This window comes from Argiope bruennichi, chromosome 1 (assembly GCF_947563725.1).
Source record: "Argiope bruennichi chromosome 1, qqArgBrue1.1, whole genome shotgun sequence".
NCBI classification, from domain to species: Eukaryota; Metazoa; Arthropoda; class Arachnida; order Araneae; family Araneidae; genus Argiope; species Argiope bruennichi.
In genome coordinates, this window is record NC_079151.1 from 137,355,262 (window position 1) to 137,379,016 (window position 23,755).

At 28.4% G+C, this 23,755-nt stretch overlaps 1 long non-coding RNA gene across 1 annotated transcript; it reads right to left on the reverse strand.

Annotated features, from left to right (window-relative positions):
- Positions 1–536: 536 nt before the first annotated feature.
- LOC129969931 (uncharacterized) lies at positions 537–8,818 on the reverse strand. The gene is made up of 3 exons (XR_008784732.1): positions 8,649–8,818; positions 4,816–5,005; positions 537–866 (listed from the first exon to the last, which is right to left on the reverse strand). It is a non-coding gene; the product is annotated as an uncharacterized LOC129969931 (long non-coding RNA).
- Positions 8,819–23,755: the final 14,937 nt, after the last annotated feature.

Consider the following 23,755-nt stretch of genomic DNA (forward strand, 5'->3'; position numbering starts at 1 on the left):
ATTTAGTTAATTTTTTTCATTAGCAGATTTTATTTATTGTGCTTTCTTTAATCAATTCCTGTATTTAATTTTTTTTTTTTTTTTTTTTTGCTTTTCTGTTAGAATGTTTCGGTCATATTAAAAATAATGACGTAAGTGCTTTTCTATGTGTCATTTAAATTGGAACTGAATGATTAAGAGAAAAATTATGCTGTAGCTTAATTACAACATTATTTAATCATCATATGTTTCTTAAATAATTATTATTCTGGAAATCTGATATTTTTACTTTTAAAGTTTTCAATTTAAAAAAAAATGTCTTAAAAAACAATAAGATAATGAAACAGAACACTGAAAAGAACTTATTAAGAATTGTAATGGGATTTGATAACTAATATATATTTTTAATAATGATTGTTTTTCTAGTCTCATATATATATAATGTGGGAAACATTAACTTCAAAAAAACTTTCGGAAAACTCCTATCTAATGTGCTGCCCTATTTCAATGGCAAATAAAAGACAATACATAATTATACTCTTTTAGCAATAAAAAAGTACACTGTTGTAATTTTTTATTTCTTTCTTTAATAATAAAAATAAAAACTTAATAAACATTAATTATTTACAATAAAAGTTTTCATTCGTGTTTTAAATGCAGTTTAAAATATATTCAACTTTACACAATTTAAAAATGAAAGACTTATTTACCCTTTTATTTACAGTAAATGCATTCATTTTTAATGCAGTTTAAAATTTATTAAATTAAATCACATAGAGTCTCCACAGACGTGAATTGGTTTGTAATATCTCTTTGAGAATATTGCCAGGGAATTATCGATTTACTTATTCTTTTAATCACAAGACATCATCATAGGCATCATCGTTCTGCAAAAGAAAAAAAAAGTGAATTATTTCATATTTTCCTAAAAATAGCTAAATTTTTGAACTGCATGAGTAATCTAAAATTGAATAATATCTTTGCGTTGTTCAATATTTTTATTAACAATTTTAATGTATTTAGCATATTAATTTACTTATTATATGATCTAATTATCTTTAATATATAAATTTTGGGGCGATGCCAACATATCGCTATCTATCTCGGCATAAAACGGGATTTAGTGAAAACAGAGAAAGTTTAGTTTAAAAAGCATTTTTGTCTACTATCAGAAGCCGCTTCAAATCAAGCTAATGATTGAGTTGGAAAATAATTACATTCTTTGAGGTTGCAGTCAAGACAAATATATCAGAATGTAAAAGAGATTTTTTTAAAATTTTGTGTCATGACTATAATTTTGAATGCTCTAATTCTAATGTACCTGAAAGTAATATGACCAAACTATCTCAAATTAAAACTAAGACATCTAATAAAGATGAAAATGAAAAAAAAAGCAGATAATTATTACTGCAAGTGTCTAATTGATTTTTTTCTAGTTTTGATTTCCATTTTTATAATTTAATTTACGCAAAACTGAAATCAACATCAACAGCAGATGATTTTTATAAAGTTTTACCAACTGTGTAAGGTACTGAAAGCTAGTGTGCTGACTTGGTGGTTCACCATTAATTTTATCAAAATCAAAGGAAAGAGTTTTTCCAGAAATTTTTCACATATTTTCTAAATAAAGTATTAGTCGCCACCCCTCCCCCGCATAAAATGGTGTGCATTAAGTAAGGTAGTTCATACCACGAGTGCTCAGATTTTTATTTTCAAAATCCCATATATGAGAGATTTTTTGCTTCGTATGTTAGTAAAGAAATCAAAATACTCATGTTTCATGCCGCTTAGTTGATAGAAACGAAATATTTTACACTAATTACAATACTATTTATTAGATCACATGCCATATTTCATATATTTAAGCAATTTTATTTTTGGGTTAACTTGTTTACATCATGTTAAAATGCGGAACGACAAACAGTCAGCATTAACGGATATAGTTCGAAAGGTTCATTTTAGGTGCTATAAGTGCGTAACCAAATTTCATTTACCAATAATAATATTTCGTTATCGCATTTGCAGACATGGAAAAGTATAGATATGCAGAAAGTCAAATTGTGGATGGATTTAGTTCAACATTTTCTAAAAGGCTACATTTTACATGCTATAATTTCATACCAAATTTTGTCATTTCATATTTTTACAATTTGAAGTTTCAAGTTCACAAGCACTTTGACAGTCAAACAGAGAGCCTTCATGTAAATGTATTTCTTTCAAAACTGGTTGGAAATGTACAGCATTAATGTTAGTAATTCATAAAAGTTTTCATTGATCTAGTTAAAACCTCTTTTGCATAAGACATTTTCAGACAAATAAAATCTAAAAATATGGTTTCCGAACTCAGGATGGAACATGGCGATTCGAAAAAATATGGAGTTCAAATTTTTTGACAATTTCGATAGTTTTTCCTTCCGTACTTCATATACGAGAAAATAAAAATGTTCTATTGTCTTGACACAATAGCTAAGAGTATGCTACAGCAGCATGCAGAGTTGGGGAAGTTCAATAATATCATTTGTGGACGACAAAATCATTAATATGTAATTCAGTATTTGTTTTGACATCAAAATTGTTTATCTTGTTTGTTTACATTCTAATTTTTGACGTAATCGATCAAAATAAAGAAAGAAATAATTAAACCTGAAATTTTTAACTAAACTTTTCTTTACTTATGAAAAATGGTGGAAGGGATCAATATAAGTTGAAGGGGGAATTCTACAACCGCTTAGATGAGTTCTTTGTAATCGCTGAAAAATATGTTTTTCAAAGCTGTTCGTTTCTTAGTTAAAGAAATTGAGCTTTACAGTTTCAGTTAGTCACTGTATTTTAGAATTTACAGTTGATAGTTCATCAGCTAAAATATCCTCCATCAGATAACTGAGGAGCTGAATATATATACTCCCAATACTTGTGCCAGTAAATAGAGTATAAGACAAGAAATAGAAGCTTTTATGGCTAAAAGCTGATTCTATAAATGAAATTTATTTCCAGCAGTTCACCTCTAAAATAACTAATAATCTCAATATGATGATCAAAGTTATATTTTTTGTAATTGTTTTACTTGTGCCATATTGAATGCGTCTCATATCCAATCATGAAAAGGCAGGCATATGTCTGAAGGAAATATAACAAAATAATTATATCCGATATATGTATCTGCAAATCTTACCATTCATACAAATGCATAGAAATGACTGAGATTTCAAAAGCCAAGTTTCAATTAATGAACTAAAACACTCATAACGTCATAACGCCAAACAGGCAAACAACAAATAATCATTATGTATTTTTTTGCCAAGAATGTGCAAATATTATTTCAGCTTCTTAAAACTGATTCCCAAAAGTTACTTGGAGTTTTCAAAATTCAAGATTATTTCTTATTATTTCAAGTAGGGCATCTATCAAGGCCAATATGGAATTATAATACAGAACTTCCCTTGCACTTTCAGAAGGAAAATTTAACTTCCATTTCTAAAGGTTTCACTTGAAACGTACAATCATGAATCGCCAAACTGATGCCATAGCCAATACTAACTAGCCACTTATGAAAATCTTTTCAAGGTAGAGTATTATTCTACTTTGGATAATAATTTATTGACAAATTACATAAACTGCCCGAACAGCTTTCTTGGTGCACAATTGATTCGGATATTGTATTTCTTAACCAAAAATTGATCTGATTCATATACGGTTTTGTAATACAGTATCCGATCTGTATTGTGTTTGGTAATATCTGCCAGAAATTTTATTTCAATAATGTTATTATCTGGCATTATTATCATAAATATTTTCTAGAGATTCCGAATTATTGTGCTTGGAGATTAACAGATACTGAATAATTTATTCGCCTGACCTATGATAAATGCGTTTTTATGATTCAGTTCCATAACATACTGAAGAATTTATTATTATAAATCAGAAGGCAGGATTCTGATTAGTAGGAGCCCTTAACTAATGCGAGATTTGGGTTGAAAATAATGATAAATAATGAAACGTTTAGGTGCAGATTATCATAATTAATTTCAACACACACGTATAAAAAGAATTTTAATTTGCAAATAATTTAAAACAAATACTAAACAAATTATAAACTAGTTTAAATGAATCTAAATACTTTAAAACTAAGTTTACCAGAGTTTTTGAGCTTTAATCAAGCGTCCAACTGCAAAAATATTTGAAGCACACCATGAACGAATTCAACGACATAAAAAAAAATACTGAAAATTATGTCTCAAAATTTACAAAATACTTGAATTAATTTTAAATAAGTTCGAATACATGATGCTTATAAATAAAGCGAAAGGGCAAAATTAGATTGGTTTGAAAACGACGTCTTTTAAATTTCTAATCTCATAGCCCGCTTTGCGGGGCCTCTAAGGAATTACTTAATTTCCAGATTATTTGTAGACCTTGCTTGATAAAAAGAAGTGCACAATTTTATCCCTTTAGCAGGGATTCTATAATCATAACATTTAATTTACCCCTCTCCAAGTATCTGATGGAGGCGGCTTGGGATAGCCATACAGAAGCAATATATCATATATGATTTATGGTTAGGCTGGACCCTCTCGCTATTAAACCGGCCCAACCGACCTTACAAGTTTTGTAGTAAAAGGGCCTTTGGAGGCAAATTTCTTTTTGAAGCAAGGAATCCAGAATGTAAAGTGAAATCCTCCTTTTTGATAACTTGCTTTACATCTTGCACCTCTCGTTTCAAGTCCTCCAAAGGACCTATTAATACAGAATTTTCTCGACCGTGTTGGGCTGGAATAGTAATGAAATAGTTAAAAAAGAATTACAAATGGAAATATAGTGTTCGACAAGTATACTTACAAATGTTGTTAAGGACAATCTTGTGGAAGTACGCACTTATGGAAACTTTTGTCAACTGGTATATAACCATCTTTGCAGCCACATCCTACGTAGTCCACATCAGGGCAGTTCTCGGGAGGATTCATTTGATCACATCTTTTTTCACACATAGAATATTCTGAAAATGTTTGATTCTCGTTGCAGTTTACATCTAGAAAAGAAATGATCAATTTATTCAATATATAATGGACATAATAAATATAAAATAATAATTCATCAAATGAAACAATATTATAGTAATCATTTCATTAAAGGATTACAATAATAAATACTTTTATCTTATATTGCGGCTAGAAGAAATCTGAAGATATCCTCTTAAAATGGAAATTCTGATACAAAAATATGAATGAGGTATATTTATTTCTAAGTACTTAGAAGAAAAAATTTGTCACCAGTAAGTGGCATTCTTCATTCTTTTTGTTCTGCAATAAATATGTCAATCACATATTGAACATGGATGCTTTAAAAAATGCTTTTCTGAATGATAAATAGTAAGCATAGTTTTCTGAATTGAAAAAAGATAGATCGATAGATACCATAGATACCATCGATAGATATATCTATAAATGGGCAATTAACTGATGGATTTGATCAAAAACTGACATAGACCTTCATTCTTATAACAAAACTATTTACAGAATTTTATCTTTTTATCACGTTGGAGTTTTGATTTGTGAGAAGATTGGTCAAATTTTCCTGAAAAAAATTATTTAATCATTATCAAAACTTCGCACATGAGTAAAATTAAACCCTTTATATAAATTACATTTCTTTTACAATTATGGTGCATACAATTAAAGTATTTGTGCTCATCTATTAAATATAATTTGACATATTTTGATCTAAATATTCATGCTTGATTAATGATGCGCTCATATTAATATGTTTTTTAAAATTTCAACCTTTAAAGAATTTTATTTCAAGCTTTTATCCTAGCTTTAATTTCAGGAAATTTATCTGTTATTTTACTTAAATTTAAAAATTCATTTTCTCGTTTCCTTTTGAGCCAGCATTTGTTGTTAGTGATTTTCAGAAATAAGAAAGAAAATAAAGAAAAATAATATTTTTCTTTTCCTTATTGATCTTTGATGAATGACTTGTTTTCAATGAAGACAAAACAAATTTTTCAGATTATCAATATATTAAATAGCATTGCGGTCTTAAAAAATGTTTGATATTCAATCTCCTCACATTAAATCAACATAAAAGCGTTGTTGGTGAAAAAACATGACATTATTCGAAACCCGAATATTCAAATAATTAAATTGTAAAAACATAATTATTTTAAAATCTGATGCTGTAGTACGTAACATTTGAACTTACAATATAATTTATAGTTATTTCTTAGATATCTAAGATGTAGTTTAATAATTATGGACTTCGGAATTCAAAAAATAAAATGGGTACTAATTCCAACAACAGTTTATACAACAGTTTTTTTCTTGCGGTGTTATCTTGAACTGAATACATCAGAATGACAGAATCCACGCATACGTCAATATGACCTAACTTTAAAATGTTAATATACTTTTATATAAAGAAAGAATGTTTAAGACTGGAGGCATAAAAAAGAATTTTATTTCGGTACAATAAACATTATTGATTGATTTAGATATTGAAAAAAAGTTGTTTTTTTTGTGGGGGGGCTAAAAAAAGCATAAAGCAACAATCTGATAGTTTAGAGGTTTATCAAATGATTTGCTTAAAATTTTGCAGATAGCTTAAGTTAAGGTTATTTAGTTCCTAAATTAAAAAATAACCTGTACTTCTATCCATTCTTTATATATTGCTTTTCTATTGATAAATAATACGAAATTTTCCTTTTTTTTCATATTGTTAAGCACAAAAAAACACAACCATAAAATATTTCTAAATAAATAGATTATTTATTCTCTAGATCAGGAAGAATAGAAAATTCTGCAGAACCCATTCAGAAATTATTATACCAAATTTAAACAAAAAATATGTATTAAATTTGAATTTTTGAATTTTTTCGTAAGAAAATTCTATTATATTCTATATTCGAGAAAATAGCATCTAAAAATGTAAAAAAGTATTAAAGTGTAAAGGCAAATATAAAAATATGTGTAATTTCCTCAAAAATAGACATTGAAACAAGATTATAACGCTGTTATAAAGAAATCTGCTCAAGCATTAAGAATATTAAATAAAACAATTCATAGTTTCGCAAAAATTCGACTTTTCAACATACTCATATATCTTAAATATGTAATAAATCAGCATTAAATTTCAATTAGAATTTTATTTTAAATCTATTAAGTACAAAATAAAATTAAGTACAAAAAAATCGACTTTTCAACATAGTCATCTGCCTTAAATATGTTATAAATCAGCATTAAATTTCAAGAAGAAAGTTTTTTAAAAAATCAATTAAGTACAAAATTAAATTAAGTACAAACAAATCGACTTTTCAACATAGTATTCTACCTTAAATGTGTAATAAATCAGCATTAAATTTCAAGAAGTTAGTTTTTTTAATCAATTAAGTGCAAAGTAAAATTTTGAAATGTTGCATTTATAACAGAATTTGTTCAAATTCATTTTTAGCCGTTTTCATGCAAAGAAAATATTTTCATATTAAACAATTTTTCGTTCATTTTCATATTTATTGAAATTCTCCCCTTATTAGTAATAAGAAATAATCGCAACGAATCATTTACACTATTTTAGCATGTGACAGATTTCTATTTACACGAGATAATTCAGGTATTTTTATGCGAATCATGCAAGCGAACATGAGTAATATTTAGACTTTATAATGAAAACCTGCATTATATTCCAAGGAGAACCGGAAATGGCTCTGAATGAACATGGATAATGCAAAATTATTCCTTTCCTCTTTTTTTTATCAGCATTTTTTGTGTGTGTTTGTGAGTGTTGGCAATGCATTTTATTTTCTGTTAATAGATTATCATTTTTTCCAATTATTTTTAAAATTATTCTTAAATTGAATGTTATTGAACGTTATATACTCATGGGATGGCGTACTTTTAATACATATAAATATAATTAAGTCTGATTCCTCAAACTATTAAAATATTATTCATATTATTAGCTGTTCCCATTTATGAATTTTGAAATTTTGTGTAGATCGCTAGGCACTAAAAATAGATTTAGTACTCCTGACAGTTTAGTTTCATTCTGTATATATCTGTCAGTATTGTGTATATCAGGAAAATTTTCATTCTTTATTGCCAGAGAATAAATTTAAAATTCGTCTGTAAGTTGAACGGAACGGAATTGTCATGTATGAAATATTATAATGTTGTTTTTTATATTATAATGAAATAAATATGTTATTTAGAAATTTTAATAACGATCTGTTATTTACTCATTCTTTTTTTTAACACTTTCAACGCTACCAACGAGATATCTCGTCTTTCAGATACTTTCAATTACAGTTTAGAAAGGTTGAACTTTCTAATACATATCTGAATAATACCTTTAGTTTTATCGAAACAGGCATAAGAGACAAATTTTAGCCCACAAAAAACCTGCAATTGGAAGTATCTGAAAAACGAGATATCTCGTCGGTAGCGTTAAAAGTGTCAAAATAATTTTACTGTTCGTTTTATAACGATACCCTTTTTTTAAATTAAATAATTTAAAAACAAAATATAATTTGAATATAATTATACTATCGCACACCTTTTTGTGCTTATACATACATACATACATACATATATATATATATATATATATATATATATATATATACAGCTGGAAAAAGCTGATTCACAAAATTTTAAGTACTATTTAAACAAAATACATACCGTATCCAAAATTTTTATAAAAATTTTGATCAATTTTGAAATCATCCTGAGCGTCTATGCTGATCACCAAAAGCACACAACACAAAAAAATTGCAGCCTTCATGATTTCCGTTTCCAATGCAACTAACTGTCAGATGTTTCAAGATAACCGACGATTCCTACACAATATCCGGCTTATAATATATCTTCGGGATCGGTCGTAAAAATCCCATCTTATTTGGATTAGTTATGGTTTTGTCAAATCTTAATGACAGTTGAAATAATTCATTTTTAAGTTGTTTTTGTTCTATAAAATATTTTATGTCTAAATCAAATAAAGAAGTGCTTTCTTAAAAAGTCCTTAGAATAGTCGTTACATCAATGTTTTGTGTATAAAACGTTTAAACGAATTGTTCGAGAGTCGACTTTCTAAAGCAGTATAATTTTTGATATCGAGATGAAATTAGAATCCAATCATCTATAGAATTTTTATAGTATATTGAATCGTAAAACGGAGTTATACACAAAAAACATTCAAACCGCAATGCAGCATCCATAACATAAAGACGAAAATAAATATCTAATAGTAAGTCTATGTTTTACAAGAGGTCTTAACCTCCTTCTTCAGTAAACAAAAGAAAAAGAAAATTTACATAAATCATTTTAAGATTCATTTCTGTATTAATTATATTTCGAATTTCAAAATGTAATTGATTTAAAGATAATAAATTAAATAATAAAAAGTAAACCAAAACAGTTTTGCTCACATTTTGAAATAATCGTTTCAGAAAAAAAATGTATTTATATTTTCACTTATAAGAGCAAACATTTATGTTTTTAATGGTATCGATATATTTGTTACACGTTCCCCCCTTATTTTCAATAAATGTTTTCAAATTAATTGCTAAATCAATCTGTAATGTTGCTTTCTATTGTTTTTTTTTAATTCAATCCAAGACATAATTTTTCATTCTGCTTTTATTATCGTTTTACAAACACCATTTAATTTGCATGCATGCCAAACCAATAACATATAGGTTTTTTTTGTTTAATTTTCATAACGTTTGAATGACTAATCAATATGTAAAGTTATTTAAGATTACCGAGACTTTTTTTCAACATAAGAGGAAAACTTGGAAGGGAAGGATAAAATGCAATGTTCTTTCTTCCACCCCCAGAAATACAAACAGGAACGAGGAATCTACTTCTGTAAAAGAAGAGAACTGTGGAAAGACCTGAATGTCGCAGCCTTTCAAGACTTCCATAAGAAACTCTCAAAGTTCTTATGGTTCTTTTGAAAAATCGACAGTAGTGCGTTTAAAGGAATTCTACGGCTCAAAAATTGAAATATTAGAATTGAATTATACAACTCAGCACTTCCGAACAATGCTAAGCGCCCTCACCATTTTCTACATGTCAAAAACATCACCTTAGCTTTGCCATCTACTTGATTCTGGAACCAATTTTACAGAAATTTATTAGTGTGAAATTTTCTTCTTTATATTCTCCCTTCATATGTTATTATTAATCTTTATTTTTTAAGTAAATCTACAATTTTCTTGAATAATCCCTTACTAAGTGATCTCATTGCCATGCTATTACTCTATTCCCCTTATATGTCCGGAGGTTAAAACCTTTGAGTTCAAACACTCCGTGATACTCCCTTCAAATCGACAAAACTGTATGTGCCGTTCAATGTTGACAAAAGATTGAGAAAAGTCTAGCCCTTAGACGAGGGGTGAGATGACATGGGAGAAGAGGAAAAGTGAGAAAAAGTATTCATCGAAAATAACATTTCTACCTTCCGCATAGCAAGAAAGAACGTTTTATAGATATTTCTAAAGGAAGATGAATGGATAGCGGGCCAAAAACATGGCGATATATGAGAATCTTGGTGATGTCTTTACTAAACATTAAGATAGCGTATCGCTGTAGATGTCTTCGATGCCTTGTTGGGGAGCTATAAAAGCAAAGGCGAGCACATGTGAACTGTTAATAAAGTGAATTCTCCCTTTGGAGATGTGATTTTTCGATATTTTTATAATGACTTCTTGCTTGCTTGTATATTAATGATTTCTGTATTTTCTGTGAATGTGAAAGCTTCATGTTTTTAACTATGTTTTTGCTACTTATATTCCTGTTGTTTTTCCGAATAATTCGTGGTTATCACTTACTAAGCGAACTTTTTACCACACTCCCAAAAGACAGATTTCCCTCTACAACATATACATATATATCCATATATCTACATATGTATATGTATGTGTGTACTCAGAGTAATCCTGAAATTATTGCACAAACTTTAGAATTTGCTGTAGGATAATGTAACAATCAGTTTTTGTACATGAATGTGTGGGCTCAAATGACGCAGTGTGACTCGAATGCAGGAAATGAATGAAACCGCCTTTTTACGCAATGAATTCAAAGTCCCTTAGCCCCTCCGATCTTAGGATTATCCAGCATCTATTACATAATATAGTTATGTTTAGGTGGCTCCTTTTGACATAGATGAGGACATCGTTGCTCGAATATCCATTGCTGATGCATCATTAAACATTTACTTAAATCAATTTACCAACGTTATCAATCATGTATCACTGTTGATCGATACAAATTTGAACAGGTTTTGAAAACATAGCACTATTCAATGAAACTGCCAATAAACACTTCACTTTTTTCTTTCAAATCTTATTTCCTGTATTTGAGCCTCCTCTTACTATTAAACAATTAGATGTATATCTCAACTTATATTGTCTAACAACATTTTTCTGTTTTTAGATGCTTATAGAATATTTAGCGTTCCAAACAATTTAAAAAACTCATCTTCTTTGGGAGTCTTGCAAACAATTTTAGCAATGGACAGATAGAGATAGGACCAGAGCAAGGTTAATTTTTTTTTTTTTACTGTGGCGTTTGATCAAGTTTAGAGGTTTTTTTCTTGAGGAAGTAACTTCAATATAAGTCTCCATTGACTTCATTAGAGTCCTGCTGTTTTTCTTCGCAGATCTCTGTTGCTTGGGCTCAACAAAGATTTACATTTCAGTATACTTATCTGAATGTTTTAAGCAACAGTGATCTTAAGTACGCCAAATGAAAAGTTATTTATGCAATATTATAAGGAATTATTAAAGCGATCCTAATATTTTAACTATTAATATTTCTATTAATGGCAACAAGTAATAACATTCTACTTTAATCTTGTTATACAAATATCTATCAAATGTTAACTAGTTTCAGCATGTTTTTCAGTTAAAAAAATGAAACGAATCTAAATGTCAGAGATTCAATTTACTGCACTCTTAAAAGAATAATCCTCGTTTTTGGGAAAAAGGTATGATTCCCGATAGATTGATGCATTAATTATAGATGCGATTAATCCCTATGGATTAATTATGCTGCATATAGAAATTGAAAATCCTTTTAAGGAAAGATAAAAGCTTTAAAATGAAATAGAAAATTAGGATAAAAGCTCAAATCATTTTAAACAGAAAAAGCAAGAATGGAGAATGAATCTACATAGCCTGTTTGATAATGGTCAGCTCAATCCTTTCCCAGAAATCGAAGAAGCAAAAGATGTTTTAAATTCTGAATGGCAAAGGAAACAATCTTGTAAAATGTAAGATAAAGTTAAAAAAAAAAAAAAAAGACGAAAAAGTTCATTAGAAAAAGGCTCGTTCTGGAAAAAATAAAATGTTCAGAAGAAAATAAATAATTACTGCACTAATCAATTAACAATTTCTTCGGATGAATATGAAGAAAAAGGCAGCTAACTTGCAGATAACAATATCTGTTTAAATGAAGAATAGCAGAATTCAACCTGCAATCACTCGCCTCCCCCCAAAAAAGTAAGAAGAATACTATAGATAATAATATCGCTAAAAATCTTGAAGCATTCAGCTAATGGTTTAACAACAATGCTTAAAAGAGTAAAATGTGAACATATTCTTTATAAGTTATCTCTGACTGAAAAATAAAATCCAAGATTTAAAAAAGTATTATATATATATATATATATATATATATATATATAATTAGGATTTTTTAAAACTTTCACTTTCAATTTTTCTGGTGCTCGAGATGAAATAACAGCTATGATGTCATAGTTCTACGTCAACCTTTTAAAAACACATCTGCTGTCAAAGAAGCAATACGTAATAATGAAGTAATAATGGTAAAAGCAGGTCAACCTTTTATAAACGCATTTTCTGTCAATGAAGCATACATAATAATAATGCAATACTGGTAAAAGCAGGCAAAAATATAAATGCGATTAAAAGACGATGATGAAAATTGCTATTTATGCTTTATTCATTACCTACGCGATTTCGAGCTTCAAAACCCCCTAACCAAAACAACATCGTGTTCTTACATAATAATATATATTACTGTAGGTACAAAACTCATTCGATTCTTATCAAATTTTTACAGCGATGTAATTAACGTTTAGGTATTATCACTGTACTTCGAAACTATAAGACTAAAAGTTAGATTCTGTGTGGCCTTTTTAAAGAGCACAGATTTTAAACCCGCAGTGTATACAGATTTAGTGCGCATTAAATATGTCTATGTCAAAAATTCTATTGGCATTATGTGAAAGCAATATTGTAGGAAAAATTTTCCAAAATGTTAAAAATTGAAAAAAAAATCATAAAAATGAAAATTTGCCTCTATATGATAGTAAACGTAATTATATTTTTACTATTTTTAACAATGTTCTAAAAATTATATTTAATGATAAAAAATTAAACATTTATAAATTTAGTCATTTTTCATTTCCGAATCTTCAAATTAAAGTTCAAATGTAAGGAAAGACTTTAAATGCAATATCCAGTATAACTTTACATAATATTTAGATGAATACTTTTTTAAGCCAGCTTTGTCAAAGAAGTCTGCATTAATACTATAATCATCACCAATGACCAAGCTGACCACTAAAACCATACAACACAAAAAGAAGACAGCTTTCATGATGGCTTCTCGAACTAAAATCGTTCGGTGCTCCTAGATAATCTATGATATCGTAGCATGCGTGTCTTTAGATATATACGTCGTTTAATGTAAATAAATTTAATTCAAAAGACATAGGCTGCAATAGAATTGTAGCATCCTCCATTTTTACGATGTACTTCTGGTTACAAAGAATAGCATTTATTTTTCTTCGAAAAAAAATATGAAAAAAGAAATTCTTCAAATGACTTTTGATTGCAATGCCTTGCTTGAAGTATTGAATGGTAATCAAAACTGACGACTCCGACCCTCCAGAAGACACACGGAAAAACTTGAATGACAAGACCGCAGTTACAGCAACACTGGCTGGAACTGTGATTGAGTTCTAAGGCCAACACCATCTACGTCAAACAAACAAACCTTCCCTAAAGAAGTATGTCCTGTCATCAATTGGAGGAGCCATACCCCCTCCCCCTTTTCGTGTAATCACAGGATAGTGAGAACCAACTACCTGAAGGTTCTCATCCTCAATTACGAGGTGCACCCCTCAAGGGACTGAATTGTAAGTGAACTTGGGTTTCAACAAAGACTGATATATTGGATTTGAAATGAAGTAATCGGTAGTAGAATTCAAGCGATCGCAGTAATTTGTAAACTGTAATATCAGATGCCTCACTTCATGAAAGAGATTATCAATACTGCATCAAATATCTTTGAATTTGATAAAAATTAGCTTGAAAGGTTTTACAATGGTGACAACTTTAGATAATTTTTACAGTTCACAATCATATTTCTTTGAAAGATCAAGAAAAAAAGAAAACCCGATAGAGTTCCAGATTTTATTGATCAATGGGTGAAGAAGGCAAATTATTCACTCAATAAATATTTATTCAGTTACACAATTCATACTTTCCAACCAAGAAGAGTCTAAAAACTGATGGCATTTTTTCGTTTGTTCTGACAATTGTTTGTTTTGAACAGCTGAATTAAGGTCAACTCTTTTTCTTTCCTTTTTTTGCCTCAAAAAATGATTTACAGGTCTTAAAAAATCCAATAGAAATATGAAGATATCAGTCGTAAAATTTCAAAGTGTCCAATGAATGAGTTAATTGAATAGGTGAAATAACTATCAGAATAATTTGTTGCCCTTCGCTTTTTTCGACAAACTATGTTTCTTAAGAAAGGAAAGAAATGTAATGCATGCTTTAAAAGTATAAAAGAAATAGAATCCATGAAACTAAATAACCCTGAATTTATTAAAGATAAAGATATAGATGTTTATTAAAGATAGATAAAGCCTGTTTACAAAAATACGTTCAATTTTAATTTTCATTGAAATTTAAAAAAAAATATTGAAAATAATAATCACCCTAATATTAGATTAACAAAATTACAAAATTTTTTATAATAAAGATGAAAATGAAAAAGATTTACATAAATAAATTTTACACTGATATAAGGGCCAACGTATCTTTTACGTATATATATACAATGTAATCAAAACTATCCGGACGCTTTGGATTTCAGAATTTTTCTAAATCTTCTCTGAAGATCTGGACTAATTATCTAAGAATTTTGGCGATGTAAAATATATCGGATGTCACAGAATTCCAACAAGCTTTTATTTCCTTACATATTATCTCGAGGAGTATACATGGGTATTTAATGAAAATTTATACTGGGTTACAAATTTTCATTAAATAATGTAGGTAACTGCATGAAAAACCTAGGGCTTCAGTGGAGGTTAATAGTAAAAAGATTTTTAAAAAATTTATATTTTACATGTCTCCCATAAGTATCAATTAGTAAAGTCGTCCTTTCTTACAATTATTTATTCATACGCAAAGCTTCATATTTCTATCTTCTTAATTTGAAAATATATGCATATTTTTAAATTTAGAAACATCATAAATTTAGAAGAAAACATTTATTTCAGAAATTCAAATTTGTTTTAATTACAGTAAAACTAACATGAGCAAATATCTGTAATGGTAATACCGCAAGAATCAAAATGACTCCAAAGAAATTTGCTAATCTCGCATAATGTCGTTTACTTCGATTGGCCAACTGCTAACACTTAGACTTTATAAAGAAAAAAAAATGAAACTTGAGAAACTGAACATTTAAAATAACTCAGAGAAGTACTGAAATACCGCGCAAGGAAATAAGTTTCAATGTTGTCATTTATGCTTCTAAAAGAATATCATATTTCTATAAAAAAACCATTTGAATACGCAGATGATTCATGCTAAACTTTAGTTATTATTCCGATCAAAGTTGTACAAATTGAACACAAACATCATTTTATAAATACCAGTCATCTTTCTAGGAAGTAATTCTTCAGACCAGTATGGTAATTATTAGGGTTTATACAAAAACCGACTTTTCGAAAAACCGGTTTTCGAATTCGATATTTCCAAAAAAACCGGTTTTAGCCGGTTTTCAAATTTTTGTCCAAAAAAAAAAAATTGAATAGGAAAAAATAAAATATTTTCCCTATTCAATTACTTAATTTTATTTTTATTTATATAAAATAACAAAAAGACGAAATCAATATCAAAGCCAAAATTACATATACATATTACTTACACAAAATAACGAAAACTCAAACCAAAATTTCAAATAATATTTATATTATTTTCACTAATTTTAATTTCTCCTAAGAAAATGGAATTTTAAAAAACATAAAATATCCACTGAACGGTGGGTAAGTCTCGTTCTTTTTTTGGACACAATATTGCCTGAAATTGAAAATACTCGTTCACTAGTTACTGAGTTTGGCATCAAATTACAAATCTAAGTTTTTTGTTCTTTTATTCGTTTGTTCAAATAATGAAAATTCAGCTTTCAGTGTCTTTAGATTTGTAAGTTTTTCTTCAGGGTCTTCAAGAAACTAAACAATTATATTATTTCCGAAGATTATTTTATGAACTGCTTTCAAATGATTATGTAGATTGCTCGTTTTTCGAATGTGACAAATTTACTTTAAAAAACGGTTTTTTAAAACCGGATTTGAAAACCGACAAACCCTAGTAATTATAAACTACAGAAATCTTATTCCCCTTAAGGGAACGCGGTGTATGAGGCATTTTATATGTGATACAGAAATTAACATTTTAACTTATTTCTCAACTTGCCCTAATGCTACTATACAAATAATCAGTCTAGAACTCAACATTCCAAAACCGGAAACGCAATAACTGACATCCATATAATATTCGTCAATTCTATAGAATTTCACAATTAAGAAATTCAATAGAATTTCACATGTCTAGAATTCCACATTTGAACCGTATACCTTAGGTAGAAAAAAATCTTTCTTTTCTGAGAAATGTAGATTAGACAGACAAATGTTGCATTCATCGAGACAGTAATAATAATCGTTAAAATTGTGACTTTTGGAACGTAAAAAATCCATTCTTCGTTCAAGAGGTCCATTATTAATGAAAATTTTCTATAAATGTAGTTTTTTCATCGAGACAGTAATAATAATCTTTAAAATTGTGACTTTTGGAATGTAAAAAATCCATTCTTCGTTCAAGAGGTCCATTATTAATAAAAATTTTCTATAAATGTAGTTTTTTCATCGAGACAGTAATAATAATCTTTAAAATTGTGACTTTTGGAATGTAAAAAATCCATTCTTCGTTCAAGAGGTCCATTATTAATGAAAATTTTCTATAAATGTAGTTTTTTCATCGAGACAGTAATAATAATCTTTAAAATTGTGACTTTTGGAATGTAAAAAATCCATTCTTCGTTCAAGAGGTCCATTATTAATAAAAAATTTCTATAAATGTAGTTTTTTCATCGAGACAGTAATAATAATCTTTAAAATTGTGACTTTTGGAATGTAAAAAATCCATTCTTCGTTCAAGAGGTCCATTATTAATGAAAATTTTCTATAAATGTATTTTTTTCATCGAGACAGTAATAATAATCTTTAAAACTGTGACTTTTGGAATGTAAAAAATCCATTCTTCGTTCAAGAGGTCCATTATTAATGGAAATTTTCTATAAATGTAGGTTTTTCATCGAGACAGTAATAATAATCTTTAAAATTGTGACTTTTGGAATGTAAAAAATCCATTCTTCGTTCAAGAGGTCCATTATTAATGAAAATTTTCTATAAATGTATTTTTAAAAACTTTTTGGTGTGCTCCATTTTACCCAAAAGGATACTGACCGAGGGCAGATGAATTTAGTTAGTTTTTAATCGTATTATGTCCTCGCTAAAGGATGAATTAACTAATTGTAACTCCCTGTAGATCTTTGTCGATGAATTCAAAATACTTATTTATGAGTCATATGAAATGAACTCGGTCACGCATGTGCAATATTATTAAAAATAAGGCACCTTTGTCGAAGAATCGAAAGAATTCATTTGAAATGAGTTTTTAAGAATTATTACTTATTTACTATTTTTATTGAACCATTTTTTAAAATCTAAATGCTTTTCTATTTTCTGATTTTTTCACTTCTTATATTATTTCGTGATATGAATATTAACCAGAAGAATTGTAGTAAAAGTTCAGCAGAAATACCGGAGATATATGAAAAACCGAAATTCATAATCAAAAATTGACTTACTCTTCTTAAACTGCTTCGTAAATATTATCTTTGCAAAAATTAGTGTTACTGTATTATGAATTGATAAGACCAAAAATAAGTGGCCTGGTTGCAATGCCGTTTTACAAATACCGTTAGTTGACACGTCTTTCACTATAAATTATTCTGATTCATAGTAAATCTGTTACTCAGAAATGTTTTTCTAATACGAGTTATTTATGATGCAGTATCATAGAAAAATATCATCAGAAACTCCACGAGAATCTATTTCTATTCAATTGTGAAATTTATTTGTATTTTGATATTATCAATGCTACTTGTAAAAGCCTTTTTACTGTTGAACACTCAATTATTATGAATTTATTCGCTTCGCTTTAGAAACATTGAACTGAAATCTAATTAAAAAATGAACTTTAAATAAGACAGGAAAGTTTAACCATCCATAATATTTAGATGAGTTTAAATCAGCTTTATCGAAAAAATGACACTACAATGATACTATAATTATATTACAAGCTAACCATGGCTACCATAAAACTCAAGAACACAGTCTTCATAATTACCGTTAATGAAGTATTGTTCAGTGTAATCCTCTGATATTGTGACGATGTAGCGTTATAATCATAATCTCATTCAAACAAATTTTATTGGAAACACTCAGATATTGATCAAATGAAAAAAAAAACATTTTTACTGCGTACTTATATTTGTATTTTATTGGCATAAAAAGTTGACTATTGGAGGTTTGCTGAATAAAAAGAATCAGGATAATTAATATATAATTTATCTCTTTAAACGGCAGGTTGTTAAACAAACACACAAAATCTGTAAATGTTTGGGAACATGTTTTTTCATTTAACATGTCCTTAATATGGATTGCTTATTTTTTTTAATTGAAACTTTATTTTTATTTTTAAAAAACAAAACTAGTCATTTATTTCTTTTCTTGGAAGAAATTGAGTTCTATTCTTTAGTTACCAAATTCGGGCTATAGATTAATAGAGAGATTTACTTGCTATTTATCTCTCTTTCAGTACAGAAAAAAAATAATCTTATGTTATACTCCTTTCTGTGTATTCTTATTACTGTTGAAAAAATAATTTTAAATGCGTATCTAATTTTGAAATCCTTTTATGCTTTGAGAGTAAAAAGGGAAATCTATCAGGGAAAAATAATTTGTTTTTCTCATTAGTTAAAAGTTAGTTTTCTAGTTAGGGTTTTTACTCGGTGGATAAAAACTTTCAAGCTTTAAATCAAAATCTTATTTTTAAATTCTTGAGGTTTATTTAATTACTCTAAACTGATTCGTAATACGTAAATAGTTATTTACTCAAACACAGATCGATATTGTTGAAAGCATTATTATACTGTTTTTGTCATAGTGTTTGTTGTTTTTCAAATATTTATAAAGGAAACAGACGAATTTCGTATTTGATTTAAATACACAATTTTCAAAATCTGGATAAACTCAAGTTCGTTCAATAAAATTAACCATTTTTAACAATGGAATAGTCACGAAAGATCTAAATTATTTAAAATACTCTAAAAAATGGTATTTTTGATTACAATATTTTTTTTCTATATTTTGTATGAATGAAAATATAATATTGCCAGTTGCTTCCCATAAAATAACAGCATATTATTGGAAAGAAAGGCCAAAATCTGAATCTGAATGGTTGGTTCTCAACTCCTTATCACTTTTATCTCTAAAATCAATCCCCATTTAATAACTAATGTAAAATTAATTTAAAATATTATTAATATTTTTTTACAAATGTCTAAACATGATTTTGGAAAAAAAAATCGTAATTTTGTAAAATACTTCCTTGAAGAAAGGTTAAAATACTCTGAAAAATGATGGAATTAAAAATTTTGAGTGCTAATTTTGGATTGAGTTGTAAATATTTTATTTTAAAAAATAGAAAATTATAACTTTACAATTATTAAAAGCACAGTAAAAAAATACTTAAGTAATGAAAGGTAACATAGCTTAAAGTGGAAGCTAAATTGTTATCCTAAAATAACAGGATTTATCAATATACAGATTACCGACAGTTATACAATCATTAATCCTCTAATATTTTATTTTTATTATCAGACAATTTTTGCATAAAAAGATTGTGTTTCGTTTTTAAAACTTGCTTTATATTTCATAAATATTCATACCATTTGCTTTTTTACTGATACAAAATAAAATTTATAAAAATTACTGATACTGATTAAAATTACAAAAATAGAATTTTTCATCAGAAATGAGAAAAAATGTTTTCATTGAATTAGGTTTTTTGACAAATAACATATTTTTATATAAATATAACCGCAAGCATAAAAACAAATCGAATTTTTTTTTGTCTTATATAGTTTCAAATGTAATCAAGTTTCTTTATTCATCAAATTAATGTCGTATGAACATAGTACGCTATAATACATACACTGTACATAGTAGACTACTTTCAGTATTTATAACACAAATTTTCTCTGACATAAAACATACTTTAGAAATAGTATTATTCTTTATTTCTAGGATAGTTATTTCATTTTTTTTTCAAATATTGGTAGATTTTTTCTTCCCGTTTCCGTTGCTCCTTTTGATGTTGTGTGCTTTTCTGAGGGAAAGTTCTATCATGTTAAGAACGGCTGGCATAAATTCTAATTAATATTTTAAGCGTGATATCTGTTATAATATCTGTTAAGATTTCTAAAATAAGAACTTTTTATCATGCTAAGACATATGTGGTATAATATCTGGGAAATATTGTTTTTCTTACATTAATTAAATTGAAACTGAAAATTATTAGAAAAAAATTATACTGATCATTGTATTGTTCTCAACAATGACGCTTTCTTTAATTACTATTTCTACACTCATGAATTTTAAGGTATTTTTAAATATCATAGTAAAGAATGTGATAGTAAAACATAACATTGCTCCTTTATTCTTTTATTCAGTTGTATTACTTTTTTAATATTGAATAGATGATTTTGGAAATATTAAACATTAAAGCGAATTTAAGGAAATTACAATCTAATGCACTACTTCATTTCGATTATGAAAAGGCAATCGATAACAGCATTCTTTCTATAACTATTTAGAATGTTCTAGAAACTCGGTTATGAATAGATGTGGGATTCATAAATGATAGAAGAAAAGTAATGAACGGTAAATTTTCATTATAATACTGAAAATATGTTCAATACAGGTTAAAATATTCAAATTTTGCTAAAGTAGTCTTTACAGATATGTGCAATCATTTAGAAAAAAAAAAATCACTAAACATTTTTTGCAATTGATTTTATTTCTGAACTCCTCGCAGACTTCACCTGAGATATTCTCCTGAAAAAGAGAAAAAAAATAAGTTATTCCACATTTTAATAAAACTAGCACCAAATTCTCAGTGGCAAATCTAAAATTGAATAAACAGTTAATGTCACAAAATGCTACTTTTAGTTTAGTTTAGTTATATTAGTGTCCCGTTGTAAAGCAACACTAGAGCTATTTTAGGACGGACCTCGTAATTTTGAACTGCGGTCAGATGACGAGGGCGACACCTGAGCTGGCACCCCCCTCTCCACACCACACCAAACCAGCGGGAGGACGTTTGGCATGACGGATTTAACGTGCAACAGGCCCCCTTACACGACGGTGCTTCGGTGGAATCGGGGCTCGAACCTGAAACCCTACGGCTCACAAACCGAGACCTTATCACCAGGTCATCACGGCTTCTACGTTTAGACAGTGTTTACAATTTAAAATTAAGATTCTGTTTTAATACTCGTATTTCGGAGTTCTCAGCGGAGCTCATACCAAGACACATGCCCACAGTTATCTTCCACTCGTTTCTCAAGTTATTATTCCTTCTTTTATTCCATGAGACCGGAGTAGCTGCACGGTGGTTAGCAGAATTTGCAGATGTTAACGGTGAAGAGCCCAATTTTATCCTAAATTCTCTAAACCCAATGTCCCAATGTTCTCTACTTTCTTATGTATGAAATATAGATGTATTGAAATCATTAAAAAAATTCGAACTTGCGATCTCGACGAATCTGCGTACATTGTCCAAAAGGCACATTTTGAGCCTTATGTATCTGTCTGTCCGTCCGTCTGTCTGTCTGTGAATCCGATAACTCAAAAGTGCTTCGAGCTGATGGCTGAAATTCGGGATATGAAATTACAACCGAATTTGTCGACTTGGATGCAGTTGAACGAAGTCTATTTGTAGGAAGTCTGTTTATTTAGCTGTTGGAAATCTGTTTATCTAGAATATAAGTGAACTCGATAACAACAAAATGCAAAGACCCGCATGCATAAAATTTACTACATAGATTTAACATCTAAAATATAGATACTTATCAAACTTTAAAGCCAATTCGTCAAATAGTTGAAAGTCTGTCGATTTGCATTTTCGCACACTTTTAAAACGCTTAAGGGCGCTTAAGGGAAATGACTGAAAATTTATGAAACTCTCTATATTATTTCGTATTGCAGTTGTAGTTTTGTTTTAAATTCTCGTTTTAATCCAAATATATATTCCCACTGACTCATTAACGTTTACTCATGATGTTAACTCATGACATTAACTCATGACGTTTACCAATGCTATGTAAAGCATTTGCGGCCTTACCCTGGGTCTCCAATTATTGAGGATGAATAGAGATAAAATATCTATTGGAAGTTATGCGAGGTTTTGAGACGATCGTTCCTATTATTTTTGGTTACTAATTGATTTTATATTATTTATGAAATGTCTCATTTTATGAGTAACACAACACAGAAAGAAATGAACAAAATAATTTTTAACATGATTAAGAGCTTTCATTGAATTACTATTTTAAATAAGATTCGTTTATTAAGATTGTAATCCATGTTGACAAGATTATAATATCGAAAGCACAAACATAATTGAAACTTCGGGAAGATCTTGGATACACTGTCCTCAGATGTCCCAACAAAGACGTTGTTATTATCATATTAAACCTAGTTAGAAGAATCAGCAATGATTAAGTAAAAGTGTAAATAAAAAGAATTAAATCACCAAAAATAATGCTTCATAAGAATATTACTTTTCTGTTAAGGGCACCATATTGATAATCATATCACCAGTCATCAAATGAGAAGATGTAAAAAAACACACGGAAGAACGAAACTAAAAAACACATGTCGATTGATTTGATTTTTTTTTTTTTTTTACTTAGTGTCTTGATAAAAGTTGTGAATGGAATTAATAAATTGTTACACATATTAAGGCAAGCAATTATAATAAAACAAATACAATAATACATGCTTTAATATGCAACTAAGTTTAACTGGGTATGCAAATTCATCCTACAGGAATAAAAGAATCTAAATGAAAACGTAAATGCGGTACTGCTTCTAGCCTTGTGAAACTCTTCTAGTGTGTAATCACCAATATTAAAGTTGACATGTGATGATGGAACAATTAAAGTAAGTGTGAGATGCCAGAATGCCTGTTAATACCGGAAATGAAATTGGAAACTTCTCAGAAAAGAAATGAATAATCGGGTAGTGAGCATGTAGTAGGCCAATATTAAACATTTGAGTATCCGAAATGGCAGCTGTGTAAAGCAGAATTATGATCAGATTTTATGCAACC